This window comes from Moschus berezovskii, chromosome 17 (genome assembly GCF_049115385.1).
Source record: "Moschus berezovskii isolate FMDL1 chromosome 17, NW_MosBer_1.0, whole genome shotgun sequence".
NCBI lineage: Eukaryota > Metazoa > Chordata > Mammalia > Artiodactyla > Moschidae > Moschus > Moschus berezovskii.
In genome coordinates, this window is record NC_142476.1 from 17,056,255 (window position 1) to 17,084,040 (window position 27,786).

A 27,786-nucleotide genomic window follows, 5' to 3' on the forward strand; every position below is an offset into this window, starting at 1 on the left:
ACGGTTGAAGAAAAACCGAATGCCAAGGACTATTATTCAGAAGCATTTCTCCTTCTGTTCTTTTCCATTGGAACTGCTTGTGTTCTAGACCTAAATGGGAAACGCGGGCTCTTTAAGGAGAGAAGGATGGACGTCACGGCTAGAAAGGGCTTCGGAAACAGGCTAATCCGTGGTCACTCTGGCTCAAGTGTTACCAGATCAGGAAGGCAAAATCCAACAGTGAAGGTAAAACCCTGAAATTCTTTTCAAACAGAGAAGAATTAGGTCCCTTATGATGAAATGGACGCAGAGCCTGCTCGGGTCTCGGGATTATGTGCTGCCCGATTTGCTCCCCTCCCCAAACTGGAAGTCGCCCCGCGTGCAGGAGGAAAGGGGAAGCTTCTCATCCTGGTGGGGCCGAGGGCAATGCAGGGCAGGGTGCCGCCTGCCTTTCCGGTGCCACTTGCCACCACTGTCCTCGCCATACCCACCCTGGCGAGGCTCGTCCCCTCAGGCTGCCCGGCCCAGTCTGGCCACCTCCACGTTCTTGTCCATGCCCCTCTGCTACTCAGAATGCTTTTGTCTCTCGACCCTACTTCATCGCCTTGGGGATTAGGTTCTTCAATATATGAATTTTGAGGAGACACAAACATTCAGTTCATAGCAGATGGGTTAACGGACTTTGATGACTGAATGGAAGGGAGAGATGGAAGGGAGGAGAATCTCAAGGCTTCAAGCTTGGAGAACAACTTAGAAACTAGTTCAGAAATCTGTGTTTTCCTAAGGGATACCATCTCATTCTCCGAGACTCAGAGATTATGAGTAGGTCTCCACGAGGAAATAAAACCCACCCAAATACCATTCTAGTGTTTATCAAATACCCTCTCCTGATCTGACCAACTCTAACTCCTCCCTCTTCTGAAGGCCTCCAGTTCCTTCTTCATGGACTTGTGTATACTTGTGTATTGGCCATACTTCCTTCCTATACTGCGGGATTTGACTTACATTTGTGATGACAAGACTTCGCCTGGCATTTTAGTGTGGGAGGTCAGTTCTTTCTTGGCCCAGTTTGAGGAGTGTTCTGATTTCTTTTCACTTTCAGTGGGGTTTCCATTGTAATGGAGGGTCAGTTCTAATGGAACATCCCTGAGAAGCAGGGAGAACAAACTGCCTCCTTCTTTGTCTATTTTCAGGATTCAAATGAATCTCTTCCAGAGGAAAATCTTTCCATTCTTTACCTGGTGTTTTGAAATTTCTGGACCTGGTATTTTGAAATTTCTGGACTATTACAAATTACATGTTAAAAACATGTTTTGATGGTGACTGTGGCTCTGGAGAGGAAATCCCTCCCTTCCCCACCCCTCTACAAATGAGAGGAAAGTGCTGGTATGAGAGCAGGTACAGAATTTGGGGGTCACTGATGAATAAATTAGGTTACTCACGGTGTATCATTGAACCAGGTCTAAATCAGAGATTCCTTAAGTCACTAGGAACTTCAAATCTATACTGCCTATTTCCCACATCCATTCAAATCTCTGGCAGGGCTGGACTGAATGCTACACAAGCCTGTGAGCTACTTTGCAGAAAAGGGCCTCTGATAATCTACCTCCTGCATTACTCACTTCCTGGGAGGCTTTCATCTATATTCAAATGAAAATGCCTCAATTGTTTTAACCTTCGTGAAAATAAGAAAGCAGTACTTTTTCTGGAAAGAGGTTAAAAAGGAGGGAAACTCTAAGGTTGTTAGGCTCCCAGAGGAAGAGAGGAAAGAAAACCTCATTTTGCCTTGGGCTGGGTGAATCCCTCCCCTCCCCACCCCTCAATAACCCCATATCCCTGTAACCGAGGCTCCACTGTTTGTCTGTCTCGTAGCCCTCATTGGCTATGCTCCCTTCCTTCTGTCAAGTTCCCACTCCCAATTCAATTTCAAATTAAACTCCCTCCCACTTTCTCTTTTTCTAACCCAGAGGAGATGGAGAACAGCTGGTCACCATCTTCCTTATGATAACCCTTCATATGGTGTAATTTTATTTCCTTAAATTAATGACAGTGTGTTGGGTGCCTTCCATCCCAGACACATTTTAATAGATGCTTTTAACATACGGAGAGCCGAGGGACAGAAAACAATGCTTCTGTCGTGTTTGGGCACATCCTAGGTTTGAACATGGCTGACTCTCAACAAAGCTAGCGCCTTCTGATTTGGAGACAGAATTTAGAGATGTTTACACATCCAAGAATCCCTGTGAACAGTCAGAACGGCATAACCCTGTTTGATGTGCCCTTGGGTGAGGTGTGATGGGCTGTATAACTCCAAAACCTCCTTATTCATCTGAGATCAACTATTTACTGACTTTATAATATTGTTGCTGTGATAGATGAGCCTACAGTAAAAGCAATCATTCTCCACTTCCTCTTTGCCAGCATTCTTTTCTCACAAGCCAGGGAAAATGGCAATGGGTGCATTTCGGTCCTTTATGGAGACCTGCTCATAATCTGGGGAATGGGATGGTAGGCTTAGGAAAGCATAGATTTTAAAACTATTTTCTGTTTTCTCTAAGCTTGAAATCTCAAGATTCTACTCCCCTCCATCTCTTTCCATTCAATAATCAAAGCCTGTTAAGTCATCTGCTATGGACTATTTCTGTTCCCCCCGGATTCATCTGTTGAAACCTATTTCTGAAGGTGATGGTATGGGAGGTGGGGCCTCGGGAGGTGATTAGGTCATGACAGTGGAGTCTCATGAATCTCAGTCATGTCTGACTTTTTGCGACTCCATGAACTGTAGCCCTCCAGGCTCCTCTGTCCATGGGAATTTCCCAGGCAAGAATTCTGCAATGGGTTCTCACTTCCTTCTCCAGGGGGGTCTTCCTGACCCAGGGGTTGAATCTGTGTCTCTTGCATCTCCTGCATCAGCAGGGAGGTTCTTTACCGGCTGAGCCACCAGGGAAGCCCGTGGATAGCCTTAGTGCTCTTGTGACAGAGAGCTACAAGGAGACGAAGAGAAGGCAGTTGTCTGTGAAGCAGGCCGTGGGTTCTCCCCAGAACCTCATCTCAGACTTGCAGCCTCCAGAACTGTGAGAAACGGATTTCTGTTGCTCCTAAGCCACCCGGACTTACACTGTGCTACAGCAGCTCACATGGATGAACACATCACCTTTCCAGACTTTCCTGTTGCTTCCTGCCCCTGCAGTTACCACTTTTGACCAGGCTTTGATTATTTCACTTCTAGACTTTTGTAGTGGCTTCCTAAATGGTCTCCCATTCTCTTGGAATTTTGATTTTTTTTCTTTTAATTCATTCTCTCTCTCTTTTTCTTCCCAGCCCATCATTTTTTTCTCATTTTTCTTGCCCTCCATCTCTTTTGCTTTATGCCCTTTCTAGTACGCCATTTCCTTGCCAAACCGTGGGTTGCAGAATTTGTATCCCAGCCCTGCCAGTTACTAAGTGATAGTGAACTGATTACTGAATCTCTCTTTGCTTCAATTTTCTCATTTGTACAATGAAGCTGAGGATTGACCCTCTAAGGAAAGTCATAATTCTGATTTTTCTGAAAATAATTTTTTTTTTTTTTTGCACAATCCTTGCCTCCTGAAATCTTTCAGTTCTTCATGATCAAACTCAAATGTCACCTGTTTCCTTCAGGCTTTTCTAATGGATCAGTTAATGAAACCTTGCCCTTCTCTGAATTGTGACATCATTCTTTGGTGGATATTTTCCAACTCTTTTCACTTTCTGTTTATAATATGCTCTATTTTCTTAAGGGGAAAGACTCTATACCTTGCCCATTTTGTATTTTATCCCTTCTCTCTATGCCTGGTCCTATGACCTCTTTGTTGTGGACACTCAAAATAGGATTGTTGATTTTCATGAATGGCAGACAATAATGCTGGGGTTTTAGTGTAGACATTAGCAAGGGAGACAAAGGCCATCAATAGCACCTTCACTGGTTTGGGCCATAACCAGAAGCTCAGTACAAGTCTGGAGGGAATGAGACAGTGAATTTAGTGGGAGAAACTTCAAAAGGCACTTCTACCTGTACCAACAAAATGCTTAACACAGAAAATGTGCTCCAAAATGTTGTATGAGTGAATGCGGAAAGCAGAGACGCACAGTGCCTGACATTCATAATTTATTTATTGCTTTACATTTCCAAACACTCTTCAGTTTTGCTCTCATATTTGATCCCCAAATACCAAACTGGAACATATAATAGGACAGATATTATTACCCCTACTTTGTGAATTTGGAAGTTGGGTATCTCAGAAACTTGACCAAGGTGCTGTGTCACACTAAGATGCTGGAGGCTGAGGGTTGAAAGAACAGACATTGTCCTGGCCATCTGTGGGCTCATGGTCTTGAGAGGAAGGGAGAAGGACAGGTAGATGAGAAGCAGTCATGACCTTGTAACATTATCTCACGGTACCTGCTGTAATGGGAGCAGACCAGGAGGATAGTCTGCATGGATGAAGGAAAGATTCCAGGAGTGGAAATGCTTAGAGAAGTCTTAAGGAAGGAGTAGAAGCCAAGAATAAGAACCCAGGAATCCTCAACTCCTGGCCTAGTTATCTTCCTTTTTGGGTAGAGAAAGGTCCAAGTTCAAAACTGTTTTCTAACTTGCAGCTGAGAGCCACCCTCCCAGCTGCAAAAGCCAGTAAGTCTCTTTGTGTTGTGGGAAAAGACAGTGCCATACAGAGAAACGGACACATGCACAGGTAGCATTTTCATGTAACATTCATGGCAAAACTGCAGACACAGAAAGGGCTCCCCAAGGTCCGTCCTCCTTTGTAACCCGGGCCGCCGTTGGCACTATGGGCTGGGGAGACAGCCGGGATAGGCTGGGCTCCAGCTGGTACGTGTCTGTTCACTGGGTCTGGGCTGCTGCAGGCTGGGCTGCTCAGACAAAGGGATGAATGGCCGAAGGTCTGCAAAGGTGGGAAATGGGAGGCGGGCAGAGGAGGGGCTGGGTGGCGGGGTGACTGACTAATTGCTTTGTTTGGTGGCAGAGGCCTTCCAGCAACCACAGCGGCTACTTGAGGCCCATTGCTTAAGTGCTTTTCATCATCATTACCTCCTGTCATTAGTCCCATAAGCTGCTGCCATCAGCTCATTGCTAGTCAGGGGCCATGCATGTCACCAACTCACTCTTGTTTACAGATCTTTTTCTGCCTTTATCCAGAGAGAGGCCCTGTTCCTCCAAAGTCTCTCTCTCTCTCTCTGGCCAGTGGGGCCCAACCTGTTCCCCTGTTTCATGGGTCCATCTGTTAGGAGACCCGCTGATGGCTGTCGTTGGCTGTCTGTGCTTTGCCCGTTAGACTGTGGGCAGAGCTAGGTCAGTGGCTGCCCAGCACCGACCCTGTGGCCCTCTCCTCAGCAGTGACTCTTATCCTGCTGTACAGCACTAAATCTCTACTGTCACAGGTCCCTGCTGTGTCCTGGCCTCATGAGGACCCAGGAGGGTGCTGCTTTCTCTAGGGACCCCAGAGAGAGTTATTCTCTCTTCACTGTAAGCTTGTATACCTAGTCTGTATGAGGATTGCCACTGATTATATGAGTTGTTAACTGAGGGCTGATATGTACCAGAGACCATGCTGGGAACGATCTGTCTGTTGAATCCTCTGAGGACATGGGAGATAATGCTATCTCCATTTTACAGATGAGAAAACCAAGCCTCAGGGAGGCTGAGTAACTTAATTGAGATCACATTAGCATCACCCTACTTTTTATGGCTTCAGAGTTGTGGTTTATTCCTTGATTAGCTCTGTGGAAAAATGCTATGAAAGCAAGATTTGGAATCAAACAGAGTTAAGTTAAGGTTCCCACTTCTGGCACATAATAGGTGAATAACTCTTGGAAAATCACTTACCTTTTTGGCTCTCAGTTTTCTTATCTAGAAAATGGAGATTTAACATCACCTTATTACCATTGTTAAAGGGATTAAATGAGATAATATATGAAAAAATGTCTAGTATACAGTCTTCGAAAAATGGCAGTATTATGTAGGCTGTAATTGCTAACAAGGATCATGATTAGGAAATACCACTGGGCATAGCAAATTGTTCTACTTGAATTGTGGCTGTTCAATTCGTGTTTCTTTATATCTTGTACTTGGGTATTAGTCAGAATAAACTGTGTTACATTATGGTAACAAATGGCCCTTGGAGTTTACTGGCTTACAGCAGCGAAGGTTTATTTCTCCCTCACTGCTATGCATCCCTATCTTGAGTTGTTTGGGGCTCTGTTCCATGTTATCTTTATTCCACATTCTTTACTTTAGACCTCTGGCTGACGGAGTAGTCTCTGACTAAGGCGGCTCAGTTGGTAAAGGATCCACCTTCAATGCAGGAGACCCCGGTTCAATTCCTAGGACAGGAAGATCTGCTGGAGAAGGTATAGACTACCCACTCCCGTATTCTTGGGCTTCCCTGGTGACTCAGCTGGTAAAGAATCCACCTGCAATGCAGGAGACCTGGGTTTGATCCTTGGGTTGGGAAGATCCCCTGGAGAAGGGAAAGGCTCCCCCCTCCAGTATTCTGGCCTGGAGAATTCCATGGACGGTATAGTTCATGGGGTCACAAAGAGTCAGACACAACTGACTTTCACTTTCACTTTCTTTTTCAAGGTACTGTTGGTAATGGTGGCGGAGGGAAAAGAACATGGTGGAGCTCTGAGAGCCTTTGCTTAGAAGTGATGTCTGTCATGTCTGCCTATGTTTCATTGGCCAAAGCAAGTCACATGGTCGCTCAGGAGTTGAACAGAGATGGTATGTATCATCGTCTTACAGGGAGGGGCCCTGCCGGGAGTTGAAACCAGAATATTTAGCAGTGAGTAAGGCAATCAGCCACAAACGGGGCTGCAATTGATTTTGATAGTCTCAGAACTTACATATTTTGGTCCTATTTTATGTGCTGCTCAGATGTGCCCAAGAGTGTTTAGGCTTGTTTTTGTGAGTTTTGATGAACCAAGATTATTGCCTGAAATAACAAAATACACTTAGACCTAGTAAAAACATTTTCAATTGCTGAAATTTCTGGAGGAAAAATAACTATCATTACACATCTTAAAGCGTCTCGCCTCAACTATTTTTTCCTCCATTAGAATAATTTTTGTTATGCTATTTTTGATAATGTGATATTTTTTAAGAATGCAATCAATATTTGATAGTAGGAAACAATACTTTTCCCCCCATTATTCCTTAATTTTAGCTGTAATAACTTTTGGTTGTCCATGTTCCAGAAAAGGGAAGTTTAGAAGACGCATCCGATGATGCCCCCAAAATGCATAATCTTTCTTAGTCACACATCTTTGCCTCCATCCCTCATGTAGTGTTTATCCCAGTTCCGCTTTATTCAGAATTATTTATTTATATACCAATCAATCCTAGTCTGCTACTAGATTGTCAGTTTCTGGAGGGTAGTGGTTCTTTCTATCTCTGTGTCCCTTCTGGTACCTGATCCTACTTTCCATAAGGTTTCTTGAGTTCAACTGGGTGGGAGGCAAGAATTATTCTCAAACATAATGTAAAAGAATAGGCTATTCTTCTCTTCAGGTAAAAAGCTGTAAGATTGTTTTTTCCTCCAGAGAAAATGAAGTAGGGTCTTGCTAACTATTCCTAAGGGTTACCTCTAATTGGCCTTAAATTGTTCTTTCTAAGACCAGTGCCAACTATGCAAGTGAGATGCTAACAGTTTTTCTTCCCTTCTCACCCCATCTAATCTTTGCGTATGCAGCCCACCTTTAGAGACATTCTAGCGATCTGTGCTCGGTGAGTGGGAGGGAGGAGGGAGAGGGAGAGGGGGAAGGCGGGCGATTTGGAGCGAAGGCACAGGCAATTGTGAAACAAAGAAAGAATTGTATACCTTGCTGTTTGGGGGGAGAAAAAAAGATAAGCATGAAGTCCTGATAGAGTCTGTTGTATTAAATTGAGAGGAAAAAATTCTTGCCTCTGACTTTTTTAGCTGAGACTTAGGGTCAGTAGAGCAGAATACGATGTCGCTGGTAGCTGATTTAATATTCAACTTTTGCCTATAAATACAGGAGCAAGAGAGGAAGAGGAAAAGATTGCTATGCAGAGTGATGCTGTTGCCCTCCTCTAAATAGCAGGACTTGAATAAGGAGAAGCCCACCTAGTTGATAATGAGTTTGTGAGAGCTCCTTAAAGAGACACGTCCACTGCCTTGTTTACCAAAGCGATGCGTGGAGTTCAACACAGAATTCTAAGGACTGTCTTTCTGGGTGCGTGAGCTGGGAGCTTGCTTCTCTCTGCTGCTTGGGATTCCTGGGTTCTCTTCCCCTGTGTCCAGACTGCTATGCCCCGCTCGTCGGATACCCTGGTTCCAGCCTTCTTGATACTTCCCACCTTCATGAGCATACATCCACTCCTCTTTACAGTCTTGGGTTCCTGGGCTAGACAAAGTAGACAAGAATTGCTTAGAATCTTTTATGTAATACTTTTAGCAACAAGAAAAAGTAGGTGGGAAATAAGAAAGAAGTTCAGACAGGGGAAATGAGTTGGTCTTCTGTAGCTTCCACTCACAAAGTATTTTGTAATTCCACGAAGACTTTGGACATTCATTTTATTGTGATGGTATGGCAGCATGCAATTCTGCAACATGATCCATAGACCGGAATCCCAGCCCTACTTCTGACTCTTCTAACTCATTTATTAAATATATTTTGAGTGCCTTCTACACTCTGAAAAGCTCTGGGGGATACAAAGATGAAAAAGCCATCATCTCTGCCTTTGAGAGATGCACCATTTAGTAGAGAAGCTTGTAAACATGCAAAAAGTGTGATAAAAATACATCGTGGTAATGCATGTAAAAAGGGACAGTGCATGGCTTTAGATATACACCCAGAAAATGTGAGCAATTATCAGAACTATTGCTGTTATCATTATTACGTGATAACGGTGGCATGTTCAATGTCTTACAGGATCATTAAGGAAAATTATACCTGGGGTACTAAGTGGGAACACAGGGGAAGGCCTCAGGGGAGAAATCACTTTTGACTTGAATCTTAAAGAAAGAACGGGAGAGTGATCTTGGGATGGAAAGCGGGTGGGGGAGGGTAAGAGTAGGGAAAGACAATCCACCTGGAGAGAACCATCTGCCCAATGCAGGGATGTCAGGGAGAGCGGCTCTGTGCACGTGTGTGTGCAGTTTGGCTTGGCTAGAGTGTATCAGGGAGGCAGATGAGGAGAACGAAAGGTCTCCTCTTCTGGTTGAGGAATTAGATCTTATCTTCTGGGCTGCAGGAATGAAAAGCATTTCATAAGCTTCAATCAGATTTTCATTTCAGAAAACTAATTCTGGCCCTGGTTAATCATCTATACACACAATTGGGATTCACAAACAACATCTCTAGAGCCCAGTTTTCTCACGTATCATGAGCAGGATGACTCATGACCTGCTCACCAGATAAACATGCTGCTGCTGCTGCTAAGTCGCTTCAGTCGTGTCTGACTCTGTGTGACCCCATAGACGGCAGCCCACCAGGCTCCCCCGTCCCTGGGATTCTCCAGGCCAGAACACTGGAGTGCTACGTGCATCAACGTGAGGAATGAGGAGGTGAAGGTCTCTTTGTTCGTGACATTATCCTTAATGCATCCGACCAGGCGCCAGATCACTTCCGGGTCTTTGCTTATATTTCCTACCTCTTCCTTGGCCCACAGCATAACTGCTTCCCACCCTCTTTAAACTTCTTCAAGTCGTCAGCATATTCTTCTAGGCTCTGCTCAAGTTATTTCTGGTCGAAAAAGACTTCTGCTTTCATTTTCTATTGCTGCATTAAAAATTCCCACAGACTTATTGGCTTAAAACAGCATTCATTCATTATTTCACGTTCTCTGTATAATAATTTCCCCTCCATCCGCTCCATGTCCGGCACAGCTTAGATAGGTTCTTGGTTGAGGGCCTTACCAGACTGAAATCAGGGTATCTTCCCAGAGCTCAGGTCCTCAGGCTCACAAGGTAGTTGGCATCATTCAGCTGCTTGTGGTTGTAGGATGGAGGTCCCTGCTTTCTTGCAGGAGCCTCTCCCAGCTACTAAAGCCTGTTGGCCGTTTCTTGCCGTGTGACCATCTCGACAACATAGCAGTTTGCTTCCTTGAGGCAAACAGGAGACCATCTGCTGTAGCTTGAAATCGCTGTCTTCTTCTGTCTCTGACCTCTAGACTCTTCGAGAAAAGGATTCACTTGATTAGGTCAGGCCCACCCACACGCAAGGACAAGGGATTAAACAGCACCAGGCGCACCAGGGGATGAGGCTCCTGGGGACTTGTTAGGAGTCCGCCTACATACCTTCCCTTACTACCCTAGAGAACAGATCACCTTCTTGAAATTCTTAAACTCCACATGTGGTCTGTTACCATCCGCTCCATGTAAACAAACACTCGATTGCATTCTGCTTCTTATTACACTTGAGCTGTTGCAGGACCAGTCCTTTCAACTGTCAGAGCCAGAGAGATGCCTTTCTTTACTTTTTTTTTTTTTTTTTGCGTCTATTTGCACAACCGGCTCATTGCTGGGGAGACTAGAAACTTAAAAGATGCTGGTATTTTTTGTTCATTTTTTCCCTCTTGTCCTGGACATTGCCATGCATGTGCTCTCACTGGCGTGCTAATGATACACAGAGCAATGGCCTTGTTCAAGGCACCCGGAGAACCCCCTGAAATTCCACACCACTCAATATCTTTGGGAAGCTGTCAGTGCAGAACTGCACATTGGATACCCTGAGTTTGGGAGTCTCAAGGTAAATGGAGAAACAGCCTTGTTTGTGAACAGAAGTAAGTTCTCTGCTTAAAAATAATTGTATTCACTTTTGGTTAATGTCTAGCAGAAGCTTAACTGAAGCTTAGGTTTGCTCTGATAGGAAATCTACCTTTGAACTCAGCCTCTATTTTTACTTTGGAGACTGGGCTTTAAAGGAGAACAACTTGGTAAGCCCCAAATCAACAGCCAGACATTTTATCTCCTGGGATTAACCTTCCAAAGAACAGGTGTAGTGTGTTTGGAAAACAAATGCCTAGCAAATGCCGTTTGAGGCAATCCATGTCCACCCAACTAACTGAGCTTGACAGGTCCTAAGAGATGATAAAGCATATGAACTGCTTTCCACAGAGTAAGTTGGAGCTTAGAGCTTTTTCTGTGGTTACCGCTACCTCTGGCTATTGCACAGCAGAATCACTCAATAACTTTTGATGTAGAGTTTAGGGGGGGAAAAAAAAAAGTTCTGTCCCTGTTTTATTTTTTTCACATTTGCTGTAATGGCGGATTGTCAAGACAGGACTATTAGACATGTATGGGTGCATGGTCTTGTCCTGGTCAGGTCCAAACTCTACCCACCCACATTGTACAGACAGACTGGTGTTTAAAGTTGGACGATGGCTGTGTATATCCAGGGCAGACAGATGCTTTGTGTATGTAGAGAAAATGTATACAACAGACTGCATGTCAGTGTATACACTGGGAAACGGGGGCTGCTTGGAAAAGCAGAGCTGAGAGCGGAGGACGAAGGACTCCAGCCTTTCTGAGCCCTGGTTACTATTCTGAGAGGCAGAAGACACTTGGCGGATGAAAACTTGTCAACAGTTCCTCCTAAACGCAATAGCTTCTTTGTCTCCCTAGAGCCCCTCACAAGCATCTGGATAATCTGGGACAGCCGTGACCTGTTCCTGGCTGGTCCAGTTGTGACACTGACTTAGTTCAGAGCCCGCGCTCAATGCCAGCCAGGCATGAGCTTGCACACACCGAGGAAGCGTGGGGATGGATTGGTTGGCTGGGGAGAGAGAGGTTAGACCACTGCTCTTTTCCCGTGAAGGTTTTATTAGGATTCAGAGGAAATTAAAACTGAAAGAAATTCTAGAGATTGCCTCACCAAACCTCTCATTTTGAAAATTAAAAATGCAACTGAGATTCAGAGAAACTGAAAATAGCTTGTGCAAAGGTCCAACTGCCGAATGGTTGCTAAGAATAGCCTGGGACCCAGATCTTCTGGTTCCTCTTCATAGTTATATTCTTCCATGATCACTCACACAGAAAAGGCCTTAGAAACTTCACCCTCACGTCACCTTTAAAGCACTCACTAGGTGTTCACTGAGGGGCTGCTGGAGTGGGCTTTGTGCTCAGCGTGTGGAAAGTGACAAACAGAAGACCCCCCTTGTTCCACGTAGTGAAGCAGCTTCCACGGGCTTAAGGAAGTTCCTGTGACTCCCTGTTGTTGCTGGAAATTCTGCCACAATGCTTCATTCCTTAGCTTAAGACTTAGGCATGCACCGAAATACAGTCATCTCTGGAAAAGCCATCACCTTCACCCCACTCATTTACTCCAAGGATGAATGATTTTATGAGACTCTCTTCTGATGTAGAACGGAAGGTGGGGAATGTCTAAGAGCTGGAGAGAGAAGAGAGGCATTGAAAAGAAAGCTGTTTATGAGGATGGAGCTGAAGAAGTAGTTTCATTGGATCATCATTTTCCCAGGGTCTCAACCTAACAGTGAAAATTGTATAATGTGGTGGGATTCCCTGGGTGTGGGAGTGGGAAGGTAGATTGCAAAAATGGCCCCTAGGTTTCTTATCCTTAGAATCTGGGCTGCTTGTGTGACTTGACTTGGCCAGTACAATGTGGCAGAAGTGATGTTCTGGTTTTGAACTCAAGCCTGGAAAGGCCCTGCATTCTTTATCCTTCTCTCCTGGGACGTCTGTAATCACTGTCTTGTGGACAAACTCAGGCTAGCCTTTTGGAGGATGAGACATCGTGTGGGACAGAGACAATGAGGCCAGCTGACACTTCTTAGGCCATCTGGCTGGTTGCCGACTATTACAGGCTGGACCGTGTTCCACCCCAAATTTATATGCTGGAGTCTTGACCCCCAGAATCTTAGAATGTAACTGCATTTGGAGATAGGTCATTAAGGACATAATTAGATTAAAATTCAGTCTTTAGATTGGGCCCAATCCTCTTCATATAAGGACATTTATGCACAGAGGTGTCTGCACAGGAGAAAGAGCATGTGAAGATACAGGAGAAGGTGGCCATCTGCAAAGCAAGGGGAAAACCCTCGGGAGAAATCAGACCTGCTGACACTTTGATATTGGACTTCTAGCTTCCAACATTGTGAGAAAAAGCACATTTCTGTCCTTTACCCCAATCTGTGGTGCTTCATTGTAGCAGCTCTAGTGAACTCGTACATACCAGCCTAGCAGCTAAGCCATAGAGGCAAGCACATGTTCTAACAGTATCAGCCAAGTCTGGCTCAGGTTAGCAGAGCCCCGAGACTGATCCCAGCCAGAGTTGCTCATCCCTAGAACTGTAATACAAACAAGCGATTGTTCATTTAAGTCTCTATGTTGGAGTGGTTTTTCTAGCAGCCATGGGTAACTGATACAATGGATAAAGACCCACCAGGCATACTGCTGCAAGTACTTGCCTGCTGAGTTGGTCCCCAGAATCCGTAGCATCCCCCCATTCATCCCTATTGTGTGAAAGCCCTTTATTACAAAGGCATTTGCTCTTTATTGACTGAACCTTCCCTATCCTCTCATCCCAAGCACCTACACCATCAGTAAGAAGAGCTGAGCTAATTACAGCTGCTCTCCTATTCTCTGTCCTTTCTCAAGCTGTCCCTTGGTGTAAAGAGCTTCTCAACCAAGAGTTGCACCAGAACAACCGCCAGAGGCCAGGCTATCATCCTCGAGTGAGATGGGAAGAGTGGCCTGACGTGGTGGTGTGAGGAAGGAAGGTTTTGCATATTGGCACTAAATGCCTCTGGCTTGGATTTCTAGGTTGGCCAAATTATGGGTCTTTTGGGAAGCTCTTCAAGCAGGTATTTCCTTATGGCTACAGTGTGGATAATAGCATGTGCTTACAGGGTTGTTATATAACATTAATTCACATAATTTCAGATAGCCCAGAATTCTGTATGTAGTAGACAGTCAATACATGTGAATTTTATTTCTTCCCCACTGTACCACTGTTAGGAGACTCAGATCCACTTATTCACTAATGTTTTTGTTTAGTGCTGAGTGCCACATACTGTTCTAGCAATAAGCCAGACAGAAAATGTCCCTGCTCTTGTGAAGACTATGTTCTACTGGGAATAGGCAGATGTTAAAATCTGTCTATCCGTCTGTCTGTCTATCCATCCCCTCTCTGTCTGCCTACCAAGCTACCTATCTACTAACTATTGATCAGTCTTGGAGAGATCAGAGTGTTCACTGCTGCTGCTAAGTCACTTCAGTCGTGTCCGACTCTGTGTGACCCCATAGACGGAAGCCCACCAGGCTCCACCATCCCTGGGATTCTGCAGGCAAGAACACTGGAGTGGGTTGCCATTTCCTTCTCCAATGTGTGAAAGTAAAAAGTGAAAGTGAAGTCGCTCAGGACTTTTCTTCTATTCCTTTATCTTTCATCAGAGCAGCTTCTATTTATTTTAGAAATTGAGCTTCTGAGTAAGGCTTGGCTTGAAGAAAGGGTTATCTAGTTGGGAAAAGAAGTTTGGAAAAAAGCTTCATTGGTTCATTTGCCTTTAGGGAATTACATGTTTTTCTGCCCATAAATGATTTTAAAAGTTAACTCAAGCTTACTACTATAACTTGGAAATCTTACAAGAGTATACAGATTATAAACAGAAAATTGTGTAAATATGTATACCTCTCCCTGACAGAGTATGCTGAGGAGAGAGCATGTGGAAAGTAGCACAGTTTTCTTAGTGGTTTCAAATACTCAGCCTCTTTGAAACATTGGACAACACTGACACCCCACTCTTCAAAAGGTTCCTAGGTATTCATACACTGAATTTTTCAGTTTTCTGTTCACTTTTTGGGGCCATTTTCTTCTCAGTTTCCTTAACCTACTCTTGTTATTCCTTATACTCCTTAAATGCCACTGAAACTTTTCTCCTATTTTCATTCTTTCTCAAAATAATTCTTTCCCCATGTTCCCTACAATCTTCTCCTTGCAGATGGCAAATGACCCCAATTTCATATTTCTAAGGCCATTTCTCTTCAGAGAGTAAAACATGTCAGCTTCTTATGAGGCAGCATGGCCAGCTAAGATTCTAGGGGTTTTACAAACACAGGCCCAAATCCCGAATCATAGGTTTCTTAAAAGCAGCTCCTACCTTTTTATCTTTCTGAGCTGTGGCCTGGCATTATCAAGCCTGTCAGTCACTGGCTCAGAACCTCGGAGTCTTCATCATCTAAAATTGCCCCTTCACCCCTGACCTCCAGTAATTTTTAAGATCTGTTGATTGAGTCCCACAAATTATTACTTCTTTTCATTACCTTGGTTCAGCACCCAATTTTCTCTTACTTGTAGTGTTGAAATTGTCTCCTAACTGGATTCCCTAACTTTATTATCTGGCTTTCAAAGTTATCTTTATCTATTGCTTTTAAAGCACTCTTCCTATAGCAGAGCTTTGATTATATCAGTTGCCTATTGGAAATTTTTTTATGACTTCCCACTGCATACAAAATAAATTCTGAATTTCTGAGTATATCACCCTCCTTGACCTGGACCTGAATTGCTTTCTTTATTATTGAAGTGAAGTTGGTTTACAATATTGTATATGTCATTTTCACACGCACAACATAGTGATTCGGGACTCTGATGAACTGTGTCCCACCTACAGTTCCTGTAAAACAGTGGCTCTGTTCCCTTGTGCTGTGGACTGTCTGCTTGTTGCTCACTAAGTCTATACGTGGTAGAGTCTGTATCTCCTAATCCCACACCCTTGTCATGCCCCTCCCCCTTCCCTCTCCCAACTGGCAACTACACCGCCACTGTTCTCTATATCTGTGGGACTATTTCTGTTTGGTTATATACATTTATTTTATTTTTAGATTTCACATATAAGTGACACATAGAGCTTTAGTTTTTCTCTGCCTTATTTCAACAAGCGTAATACTCTCTAGGTCCATCCACATTGTTGCAAAAGGCAGAATTTCATTTTTTTAAATCTGTGAGTAATATTCCATTGTGTATATATATATGTGTGTGTGTGTGTGTGTGTGTGTATACATATATATATATGGCGTGAGTGCTAAGTCATTTCAGTCGTGTCCGACTCTTTGTGACCCTGTGAACTGTAGCCCACCAGGCTCCTCTGTCCATGGGATTCTCCAGACAAGATTACTGGAGTGGGTTGCCATGCCCTCCTCCAGGGAATCTTCCTGATTTGAATCTTCAATCTTCCCCAGGGTTTGAACCTGCATCTCTTATGTCTCCTTCATTGGCAGGCAGGTTCTTTACCACTTGCGCCACCTGGGAAGCCCACGTATATTAGCACATCTTTATTCAACGCAGGAGATGGGGGTCTGATCCTGGGTCGGGAAGATCTCTTGCCTTCTGGAGAAAGAAATGGCAATCCAGTCCTGTATTCTTCCCTGGGAAATTCCGTGGACAGAGGATCCTGGCAGGCTACTGTCTGTGGGGCTCCAAAAGAGTTGGCCATGATTTAGCAACTAAACAACAACACGACAACAACAGTAAAGACCCGTCACAATGAATGTATATTGATACATTGTATCAATGTATAGATTTGTGGTTGCCTGGGGTGGCTGGGACTAACTTCAAAGGGACATGAGGGAACATTCTGGAGTGATGGAATGATTCTATCTTTTTTGGTTAGCACTTACAAGAAGGTATACTTTTGTCAAAGCTCATTGGGTACATTATATTGTTTCTAAATTATACCTTAATAGAATTGATTAATAAATTAAAACATTGTTATACTTTATTTCTGCCATTTATCAACAGAGAACACTTTAGGCCCTCCAGCTTCCCTGGTAGCTTGGCTGGTAAAGAATCCGCCTGCAATACAGGAGACCCTGTATTGCAATACAGTTGGATTCCTGGGTTGGGAAGATCCACTGGAGAAGAGATAAGCTACCTTATTCTTGGGCTTCTCTGGTGGATCAGATGTTAAAGAATCTGCTTGCAAAAGACAACCTGGCGAGATAGGTATTATTATTTCCTCTTCAAATATAAGGATAGTAGCATCAGAGACGGAGAAGGCAATGGCAAGCCACTCCAGTACTCTTGCCTGAAAAATCCCATGGACGGAGGAGCCTGGTAGGCTGTAGTCCATGGGGTCATTACGAGTCAGACATGACTGAGCGACTTCACTTTCACTTATCACTTTCACACATTGGAGAAGGAAATGGCAACCCACTCCAGTGTTCTTGCCTGGAGAATCCCAGGGACAGGGAAGCCTGGTGGGCTTCCGTCTATGGGGTCACACAGAGTCGGACACGACTGAAGTGACTTAGCAGCAGCAGCAGCAGCAGAGAGGTTAAATGACTTGCCCAAGGCCACACAGGTAAAGAGAGAGGCTGGATCTCAACGCTGTCTTAGGGCTTTGTAGTTTTATAGGCCTATTTGCTTCTATGCTAAGAAGCCTGATGTCACTTTATTTTGTGTCTTCTTGAGTTTAACTTTTATGTTTTGCTGTTTTCCTCTCTATTCTACTTTTTCTTGCTAGACTTTTCTCATTATCCGTGTGCCTGAGAATCTAGAATCTAGCAGTGCCCCCTCCCTATATATATAGTCACTTCCCTTTTTTGATAGCTGTTGAGGACCACAAAATTATATAAATGGCTTTGTTGTGAATTTTATCTAAAATAAGAATATATAGATTTGAGGGAAGGAAATAGAAGTTTTCTTATATATATAAAAATTTATAATTCTAGGGCAGGAACTTTCCAGAAAACTTTAAAAAATATTGAGATATAACCTAAATCCAAGTGCACAAATCATAGGGGCATAGCTCCATGACTTTTTACAAAGTAAATATCCATACAACCACCACTTAAATCAAGTTGTAGATAATCGGCAACAGCCCAGAATCCTCCTTCATTTGGGGCAGGGATTTTTTGACAGATATTATGATTCAGTTTTCTTCTTTGCTCATGCCTCTGTTCTGGATGGTTGCACCTCTGAATAATAAGTTAATCTTATTCGCTCACTTTACTAGTCTTATTTTTCGACTGTACGGTATACCTCTGAGGTGCACACACAGTAGAACCATGGCTGGGCCTTCCCTCCGTTTTGGGACGTGCACTGCACGGAGGTCGGGGTGGGGGAAGTGGAGGGTCGGTGGGCCTGGTGAACGCAGCACTCCCAGCATTGGCTTTTTTCTGTGGATCCAACTCACTCTGGTTGTCATGATTCCAACCTCAACACTGACTGAGCCTTGTTTGCAGGTTTTTGCATCTTGCGAAGCTGGTTTCTGGCCACGCTGTTTCCTAGCCTCCAAAACACCTCTGAAAGCAGCTGGTCTTTCTGTGTGGGTATCAAGTCACCTGCACCTGCCCTGTGACTGTGTTTCTTTCATGCTAACTCTGTCCCTCTGATCTGCTAAAAATGTCCTTCTGTAGACTTCTGATGAAGACAAAATTAAACCTGGGGACTAGGGCAGGGGAGGCTGGGGCCAAAGCAAGAATGTGTTGCCTGAGGCCTTGGCTGGGCTGTCTTCCAGCGACTTTGGAGAGGTTAGCCCCAGGAAAGGACTGGCTGATGAACTCTGAGCAAACCCCAGCTCCTGGGGCTGTGGGGGCCGGACGTCTGGACTGCATTTTGAAGATCAGCTACCAAAGCCGCAGGAACTGGGAGGCAGAGGAGCTAAGGAGGCCTCAGGGAGGTTTGAATCACCTGCCCTACCTTCTGTAATGAATGGCCTTGATGCTTTTTTCTCATTTTTGTTTCCATCTGATGATTCAGCGGTGAAACTAAAAGGCCCTGGCAAATTCAAGTGTGTCTTAAGGAAACCGTATGTATGAAAGGGTTAGTTAACTTTATGCAGAAGTCAACTGGAGAGATGTAAGCAGAAACATCTCTGTGAATTCAAACCTGGATCCATGAAGATTAGCTCTGGAGAAGGGATCGTTATGTGTGAGGGGCCACAGGTCAAGTACTATACACCTGGCCATACTTGGGATTCTCTTGCTTTGAGATCTGCCAGACATTGGTCTACTTGGCCGGCTTGCTCTGTGGTTCTTATTTGGCCCCAAATGTCCAAATGCCTTTGCTGGAACTGCTACCTCCTTACAGGCAAGATGAAACCCCAGCAAGGCTTTACAAAACACCAAGAGACAACGAGAGTGAAAGAAGCCTGGGAAATATAGGCGTATTTGGAACGTCCTGGCCCTGTCCTGTATGGTGGGTACCTGATGCTGCCTTAACTGCCTGAGGGCTGCAGCTTCTAGCCTCTAGCACTAAAGTCCTTGCAAACCTCAGATGGCCCTTTGCCTGGAATTCTGATTTCTTAGATCTCAGTCTGCATCTACATGGGTGGCGGGTATTTGCTGACCTTCCCAGCTGGATGGTAGATCCCGCCTGCCAATGTGGATGACTCGGGTTTGATCCCTGGGTCGGGAAGATCCCCTGGAGAAGGAAATGGCAACCCACTCCAGTGTTCTTGCCTGAAGAATCCCATGGACAGAGGAGCCTGGCGGGCTACAGTCCATGGGGTCACAGAGTCAGACACAACTGCGTGACTGAGAATGCACGCAAGCACAGAGAATGAAACACTCATCTTTTATTAACCTCTACTATGTGCTGAGCACCGAAGAATGGATGCTTCTGAACTGTGGTGCTGGAGAGGACTCTTGAGAGGCCCTTGGACTGCAAGGAGATCCAACCAGTCCATCCTAAAGGAGACCAGTCCTGGGTGTTCACTGGAGGGACTGATGCTAAAGCTGAAACTCCAATACTTTGGCCACCTCATGCGACGAGTTGACTCACTGGAAAAGAGTCTGATGCTGGGAAAGGTTGGGGGTGGGAGGAGAAGGGGACGACGGAGAATGAGATGGCTGGATGGCATCACCGACTCGATGGACATGAGTTTGAGCGAACTCCGGGAGTTTGTGATGGACAAGGAGGCCTGACGTGCTGTGATTCATGGGGTCGCAGAGAGTTGAACATGACTGAGCAACTGAACTGAACTGAACTATGTGCCATGCAGTTTGTAAAGATGTTTGCATGCATCATTTCTTTTCCTCTTTTCAACTGTTCTATATGATGTGCATTATTAAGCCCATTTTTCAGGTGAAGAAACTGAGGCTCAAACAGATTGACTAGCTCGAGGCCACACAAGCTAGTAAGTGGTGGAGTCAAGATTCAAATGCTGGTTTTGTAATGCATGATCCAAGACCTCTTTCTTAAAACAAGGTAATGCTTTCAAGATCAAATCTGAGAGAAGACTGTTCTATTGTCTCACAAGACTCTCTCCTCAGCTCCAATCTCTAGACTGAGGACTCTTCTCCTGGTCATTGCCCCATGAAGGACATGGACCTGCGTCACAGGTTTATCATTTTGCATTTAGATGCCAACAGTATGGGCCCACTCCTATGTATTATCATACCCCAGCATTCATAACAGAACTGCATCAATTAATTAATCGGGGGTCACTACAGCATTGAATGATTTTATGTTTTACAAAAGGCTTCAGCATTAAATTCTTTTATCGAGCAAACACAGCAGTGCATTTCAAATACGGACTGATTTGCATTCAATCACTCAGGAATACAATTATGCAGCAGAAATAATCATTATTATGTAAGAGCAGCTACAATTTATTGAATACCTACTACATACTTTATATTCGTGAGTGTTTGTGTGCCAAGTTGCTTCAGTCGTGTCCGACTCTTTGTGAGCCTATGGACTGATGTAGTCCGCCAGGCCCCTCCATCCATGGGATTCTCCAGGGAAGAATACCAGAGTGGGTTGCCATGCCCTTCTCCAAGGGATCTTCCTGACCCAGGGATTGAACCTGGGTCTCTCACATCTCCTGCATTGGCAAGTGGGTTCTTTACCACTAGCGCAATCTAGGAAGCATCCATGCTTTATATTCATACTTTATTTATTCATCAAAAGTTGGCAAGAAGGTATATCTTCCTTATTTTAGATATGAAGTTACTGAGGCGCTTTCCTACACTTTTGGAAGTAGAAAGGAGCAGGAATAGAAACCCACTAAAGATGGTGCTCCTCCCCATTCCGGAAGGATGAGTTAATAGGAGTGTAAATGTATCTCAACAGCCCAGCTCACCCTTCTATCATTAGGGCAGGTAACTGTCTCTTTTTTGAGTGAGGCATTCAAGTTCACTTGCTGGCCTGGGATAAAATCTCCTGTTATCTGAACTTGCTTCTTTCCACTTTTACTTTCTCTAAACTCCTCTCCGGAGACGGCAATGGCAACCCACTCCAGTGTTCTTGCCTGGAGAATCCCAGGGACGGGGGAGCCTGGTGGGCTGCCGTCTATGGGGTCGCACAGATTTGGACATGACTGAAGTGACTTAGCAGCAGCAACAGCAGCAGCAAACTCCTCTCCAGAGTCACCAAGCCCCCTTCAAATCTCACTTTCTCTTTAATCTAGACCTCTTGGTACATCTTATCAATGACTCTTCCCCCTCAGTATTTTTTATCAAATAGCATTTTTGGTCAAATAGTGTGTGCACGCGTGCTCGGTCCTGCCTGACTCTGCGATCCTGTGGACTGTAGCCCCCAGACTCCTCTGTTCATGGGATTTTCAGGCAATATTATGCCTGAACATTGCCATTTCCTCCTCCAGGGGATCTTCCCGACCCAGGGATTGAAACTGTGTTTCCCGAATCTTCTGTATTGCAGGCCGATTCTTTACTCCTGAGCCAACAGAGATACTCCAGTCAAATAGTACATTTGTTCAAATAAATTCAATTGACACTTCATATATTCCTTGATGGCTTCCCTGGTGGCTCAGCTGGTAAACAATCCACCTGCAATGTGGGAGACCTGGGTTCGATCCCTGGGTTGGGATGATCCCCTGGAGAAGGGAAAGGCTACCCACTCCAGTGTTCTGGCCTGAAGAATTCCATGGACTGTATAGTCCATGGGGTCACAAAGAACCCTGGTGGCTCAGAGGTTAAAGCGTCTGCCTCCAATGTGGGAGACCTGGGTTCGATCCATGGGTCGGGAAGATCCCCTGGAGAAGGAAACGGAAACCCACTCCAGTATTCTTGCCTGGAGAATCCCATGTATGGAGAAGCCTGGTAGGCTACAGTCCACGGGGTCGCAAAGAGTCAGACACGACTGAGCGACAGAACGGAATGGATATTCCTTGATGGCTTAGTTTCTGCTGATCCCTCAGAATATAATGAGGAGGCAAAAGACTGTCCCAGGTCCTCAAGGATCTTATATTGAATTGGAATTGTCAGATGTTAAATAATCATATGATTATATATAAAATGTAAATTGTGATAAATGCTACTATGGCAAAATACAGTAAAAAATAGATATAGCCTCAACCCATTTAGCATTTATGGCTATTGGGAACCGTTCAGTGCACTTTAACTGATTTTACTTTCTCACTAATACTTTGGGCAAAGAGGCAATGTGTTCAAAGCCCTATAGCCAGTGAATGGTGGCCCCAGGTTTTGACTTCAAGAAATGAGGTTGCAGAGCGGGAGTTATTCGTCAAGGCACTGTAAGAAATGCATACTGGGAGTCCTGACCCAAGGAAGCGAGGTTTCAGTGGGCGTGGGGATGGATGAAACGGAGGGGCAGAAGAAAGAGGGAGAGGAAGGCTGGCCCCGCCCGCGAGCGTGACCTGCACCCCCTCTCCCTCTCCGTCCTGTGAGCTTCACTGCTCTGGTCTGCTTCTCCCACTTGTCCTCCTGCGGGATCCACGGGGAAGTGGTCCCAGAACCTCCAAGAAAGTAAAAATCTGAGGGTGCTCAAGTCCCTTATGTAAAATGGCACGGTATTTGCTATAACCTACACACGTCCTCCCATACACTTTATTTTTTAATTAATTTGTTTTTTATATTTATTTATTTGGCAGCCCCAGGTCTCAGCTGGGGCACTCAGGGTCATCGTCACTGTGCTGTGTGGGATCTGTGCTTATGGCCTGTGACCTCTTTGTTCTGTCATGTGGGCTCTAGTTCCCAGACCAGAGATGAAACCTGGGCCCCCTGCATGGGGACGGGGGAGTCTTAGCCACTTACCAGCCACCTCCCCATAGACTGTAAATCATTTCTAGCTTCCTTTTAATACCTAGCACAACCTAAATGCTATGTAAATAGTTGTAAATATAGTGTAAATGCGATGTAAATAGGTTCCTGTGCAAATTCAAGTTGCGCTTTTTGGAACTTTCTGAAACTGATTTGAAAAAATGTTTTGTATCTCTGGTGGGTTAGATGTGCAGATGCAGAAACCCTGGATACAGAGAGCCAACTGCGTCTTCTCGTCCATTTCCCAGTGACTGAAAATTCGTAGGCATCTCAGCTTTTAAAAGCGAACAGGCAAGGCAGAAGCAAGGCAGCATGGTCCTGCGTCCCTTTCCACGCCCTCTGCTTCATGCCTCCTTCCCAGCCGACTTCTGGGAAGAATCCTCCGCCCCCTCCCTCCCCTTGCTCACCCCCGCCTTCAGCCCTAGTCTCGCTTCCCACGAGTCTCACCAGGGACCTCCCTTTCCAAAGGTCAGTCTTCGCGGCTCCACGTTTCAGGCCTCCTGGTGGCAGGTGACGTCATCACCCCCTTTTCCCTGAACTCCTGCCCTCCCCTGGCCTCGGAGGCCATGTTTCTGTTGGGGTGTCTTCACCGTCTTGACTGTTTCTCCTGAAGCCTGACTTTCGTGTCCTCTTCTTTCATCTACTTCCTAAACGTGGGTGTCGTAGGTTCTTACTCGATAGAAAAGTACATGTATTTCCAAGTTTCCACTTGCTTCGTCTGTCGCTGTTCCTGGCGCATCTGTGTCTCCAGCCTGGGTCTTCATCCCGAGCAGTCCCGTGCACTAGACGTAACACCCCGATGCCTCACGTGTCCCTCAGATCCATCGTATCCCAAACCAACTGAGTGGCCTTTCCTCTTAAACTGCAGTGTTCCTTTTCATTTCCCCTTTGAGTAAATCCCTCCACCATCTGCTCTTTGAGTTCAAGATCTGGGGCTCACGCTTTCCTCTTTCTTTTCTGTTGCCTGTCACTGTCTAAACAGACGCGGACTCCTGGAGACCCCGTGCGCAGTCTCACTTATTTCTCTCTCTCTCCTCTCCTGAGTTTCTAAGCAGTTCTTGCCCCGGTTTGGGCTGTTATTCTCCGTCATCTGGTCTTCTGCAACAGACCCCTGATTGGTCTCCCTACCTCTGTCTTTCCCCTCCATCCATCACACGCCCGGCTACTTCCATGGTGATTTTTCTGAAGGGCAAACCATGTTGTTTGCTTGCTTGCTGCTAAGTCACTTCAGTCGTGTCTGACTCTGCGACCCCCTGACGGCAGCCCACCAGGCTCCCCTGCCCCTGGGATTCTCCAGGCAAGAACACTGGAGTGGGTTGCCATTTCCTTCTCCAATGTGTGAAAGAAATGAAAGTGACGTCGCTCAGCCGTGTCCGACCCTTAGGGACCCCATGGACTACAGCCCACCAGGCTCCACCATCCATGGGATTTTCTAGGCAAGAGCACTGGAGTGGCTTGCCATTGCCTTCTTCTTCCTTGCTTAAAACTCCAGAAATAGCTGCTACAGAATGAGGTGCAAACTCCTCTGTATGCCATCCTGCATGATCTTTCACACTCTGGTCCTTACTGATCCTCACCATGGCCCCCTCTCTTTAAGTAAACTCTTTGAAGTTCTCTGAATATGCTGGATTCTCCTATAGCCTTGGATTGGCTCATACCATTCTCTCTGCGTGATGAGTGCCTCCTCAGTCTAGAGTCTGGTTTTCTCCTCCTTTCCCACGTGGACTTCTGTGTTAGCATCTGTAACACTTTGTGCTTTGCACTTATTTATCAGTCTCCTTCAGCCCCATTCATTAGAGGAACGTCCCTCCCCCAGCTTGCCCCCTTTCTTCCGAATGTGTCAATAAAATATATATTTATGAATGAATGAACACATCTTGCATGAGTGGAGAAGACATAATTTCATCATGCTACAATAGGCATTCTGATGTGGGAAGCAGGAGGCTGTGACTGTGGGTGAGTTAATGAACTTCCCTGAGGTCAGTTTTCTCATCAATAAAATGGATTTGTCAGAACTTCAAGACTCAGAGATGCATTAGATAATATTTTGAGGTCTTCCTAAGATGTAAGTTACTTTTAGTGTGCTGTTCACTAGAAGGGTTTAAACGCTGAGCAGTGTTCCCTGTTCAGGATATATTAGTTCTGATTTTCCTTCCTGCCTGAAAGTGCTTTTATGAAATGAATTTTAAACACTAGTGGAATTTATTGAGAGCCAGTTCTATTATGTGCTGGTCTATTCAGAACCTTAAAATGGTGAATGCTGTATCATCCTCACAACAATGTACCCAAGGGCATATTTTCATTACCCCCATTCTGCAGATAAAGAGAATGAGGCTCAGGATCACTAGAGAGTAGGTGGTGGAGCCAGGATTCAAACTCAGTCACTTCCACTATGATTAATCTATGGCTCAACCCCTACCCTACACTAGGTCAGTTTTTGAAACTGTGGTTGGGGAGTCAAGCTTCATTTTGTTATAATATCAGCTATGAGTTGCAAGCTTTTGCTGTGAGGGACTGGATGGTAAACATTTTATGCTTTGCTCTTTCCTATTCCTTGTTGCTGTGGAGGAGTATCTTGGTTTTGTTTTTCTTTAAAGATAATGTAAAAGCTCATACAAAAACAAGTCAAATGACTTTGTCTTCAATCAGGTTTGCCTTTTTTCTACCTGAGCATACCAAGTTAGGACACTTTTTTTCTTAGACCATGGAAACAATATATAGAATTAACCAGTGTTTTATTAATTCTTGTTAGATAAAGATCAAGCCATGCAGTTCCACAGCAAACAGATTGACAGTCCCAGCCTCCCTTGCAGCAGCTACAAAGGTTCCAGTAAATGCTGACCAGCCAGACCAAAAATGTCAATTCTCTGCTCCGTGAACTGTCTGTTTTATAGAATGTCAGGCGCTCTAGGGAGTAAATAACTTAACTTGCCCATTCGGATCTCAATCGTTAACATCAGAGTTCTCCCCCAAAAAATCTGCGATGAAGCAGAGGAGGGGACTTCAGTTCTTTGATGTCTGGCCTTAAATTTAAATCAGTCAAAAGTGAAGAGTTTATTCAATCTCTCCTCCCTAATTACTAATGTTATATCTGGAGCAGAAGCTCCCTGGAGGAATTTTAAAGGCTTCGCCTTTTGAGGATGAGACACCCCTCTGGGTATTGAAAAACCCCGTAGAACCTGTGCTCTCCTGAATGCCCAGGCGAATACACACAACAGTTGGTCTTTGTGTGCAGGGGAGCCTCACTTATCCAGAACACGATTTAAAATGTCCTGTTTTAACACTTGAAAAACGAAATGCTTAAGTGTGTGGTATCGATCGAAGAACCAGCCGTCTCCCGAGCCAGCCCGCCCACCTGCTCCTCGGTCAGCACCATCGCTCAGGCACCAGTGCGAAAGATTCATTTCCTCCCCGCCTCCACCTGTGTCATCCCGCCTGATGAGAGAGGAGACCGGTGCCCCGGAGGCGCGCTCCCCTCCGCCCCGGCTCCTTATCGCCACGCGTCGTGTTTCCCAGCCAGCGCATCTAATGCGAGGGCGCGGTTCCCGGCTCGCGCTGCTCCCCGGAGTATTTCACCGCAAGTGGAGGACGGCCCTTTGGGAAGAGGGGAAGTGCAAGCTGTCGCCTCAGACTGCTGCTCGGTGGAGCATATGTTCAAAATAAATTTTATTCTCCCTTCCAAGTGCGACCTTTGGAATGCAACCACCTGACCCCCGGGTGAGCGGGGCGAAGCTGGCAGAACGGAGCCGGGTGAGGGCCCTGCGGGCTGTCAGCGGTTACGCGTGGCGCTGATGTGCGGCTCTTTCGTGTTTAGCCTCGTGGCTGCTGTGGTGGGTTGGATGGTGTTCTCTAAATCTTCATGTCTACCTGGGACCTTAGAATCTCACCTGATTGGCAAATAGGGTCCTTGTGGATGAAATCATCTTGGATTGGGGGCAGCCCTTAAATCCAGCGACTGGTGTCGTCCTAAAAGGAGCAGGCACTGAGACGGAGGGAAGATTGCTGTGTGCAGACAGAGGCAGAGGTTGGAGAGATGCTGCTGGAAGCCAGGAGCCACCTGGAGCCACCGGGAGATGGAAGGCACAAGGATGGATTCTTCTTTAGAGCCTTTTGGGGCAGGGGCGGGGGGTGGGGGTGGGCAGCCCTGGTGACACCTTGATCTCCAGCATCTGTCCTCGAGGGCTGTGAAAGAAGACTTTAATGTTTTTCTAAGCCACCCAGTTTGCGGTACTTGGTTATAGCAACCTTAGGAAATGCACGCGGCTGACTTCTAACTGCTGTGAATGACTGATGGGCCAACCTCTTCATGGCTGGAAATCCTGATTCCTGGTGATTCCTCGTGTAACCTGAATGATGCTCCTGGAGAAATGACAGGGGCCTGGAGCCTCTGATTGGAGGGACCTGCAGTTATTGGATGTGTGATTGGTTGTTATTGGATGTGTGATTGATGGACAGAGTCAGCAAATCAGAGGACATTTCTGCCTGCTGCTTTCTGTAATTTAGTATGGAACCAAATTTTCCTTACTTCTGCCTTCCCACTTGAATTTCTACCAGAACTTTAGAAATTCTGACAACTTTGTGAAGAGATTCACTGTCCACCCAAACATAGCCCACTCTTTTCTTTCTTTTTTCCACCATCTTTGCTTAAATTGCTTTTCCATCTGGGGTAATCCTTCTCATATTCATCATACCAAATGTTAAACCAATAAAAAATTGAATATTCATTGGTGTGTCTTATCTCCTTTACGAGCCTATAAGTTACTTGAGGTGGACTCATTCATGCCTACTGGACACCCAACCCTGTATACAGCATTTGATGAGTCCC

The 27,786-nt window shown here is 45.3% G+C and overlaps 1 long non-coding RNA gene across 2 annotated transcripts; it reads left to right on the forward strand.

Annotated features, from left to right (window-relative positions):
• On the forward strand, positions 1 to 27,786 carry LOC129551228 (uncharacterized). 2 transcript variants are annotated; one of them, XR_016039561.1, is made up of 4 exons: positions 1 to 225; positions 6,599 to 6,739; positions 8,014 to 8,211; positions 25,714 to 27,786. It is a non-coding gene; the product is annotated as an uncharacterized LOC129551228 (long non-coding RNA). The 2 variants fall into 2 exon arrangements; XR_008685012.2 differs by lacking the exon at positions 25,714 to 27,786 and having other exon boundaries at positions 8,014 to 11,187.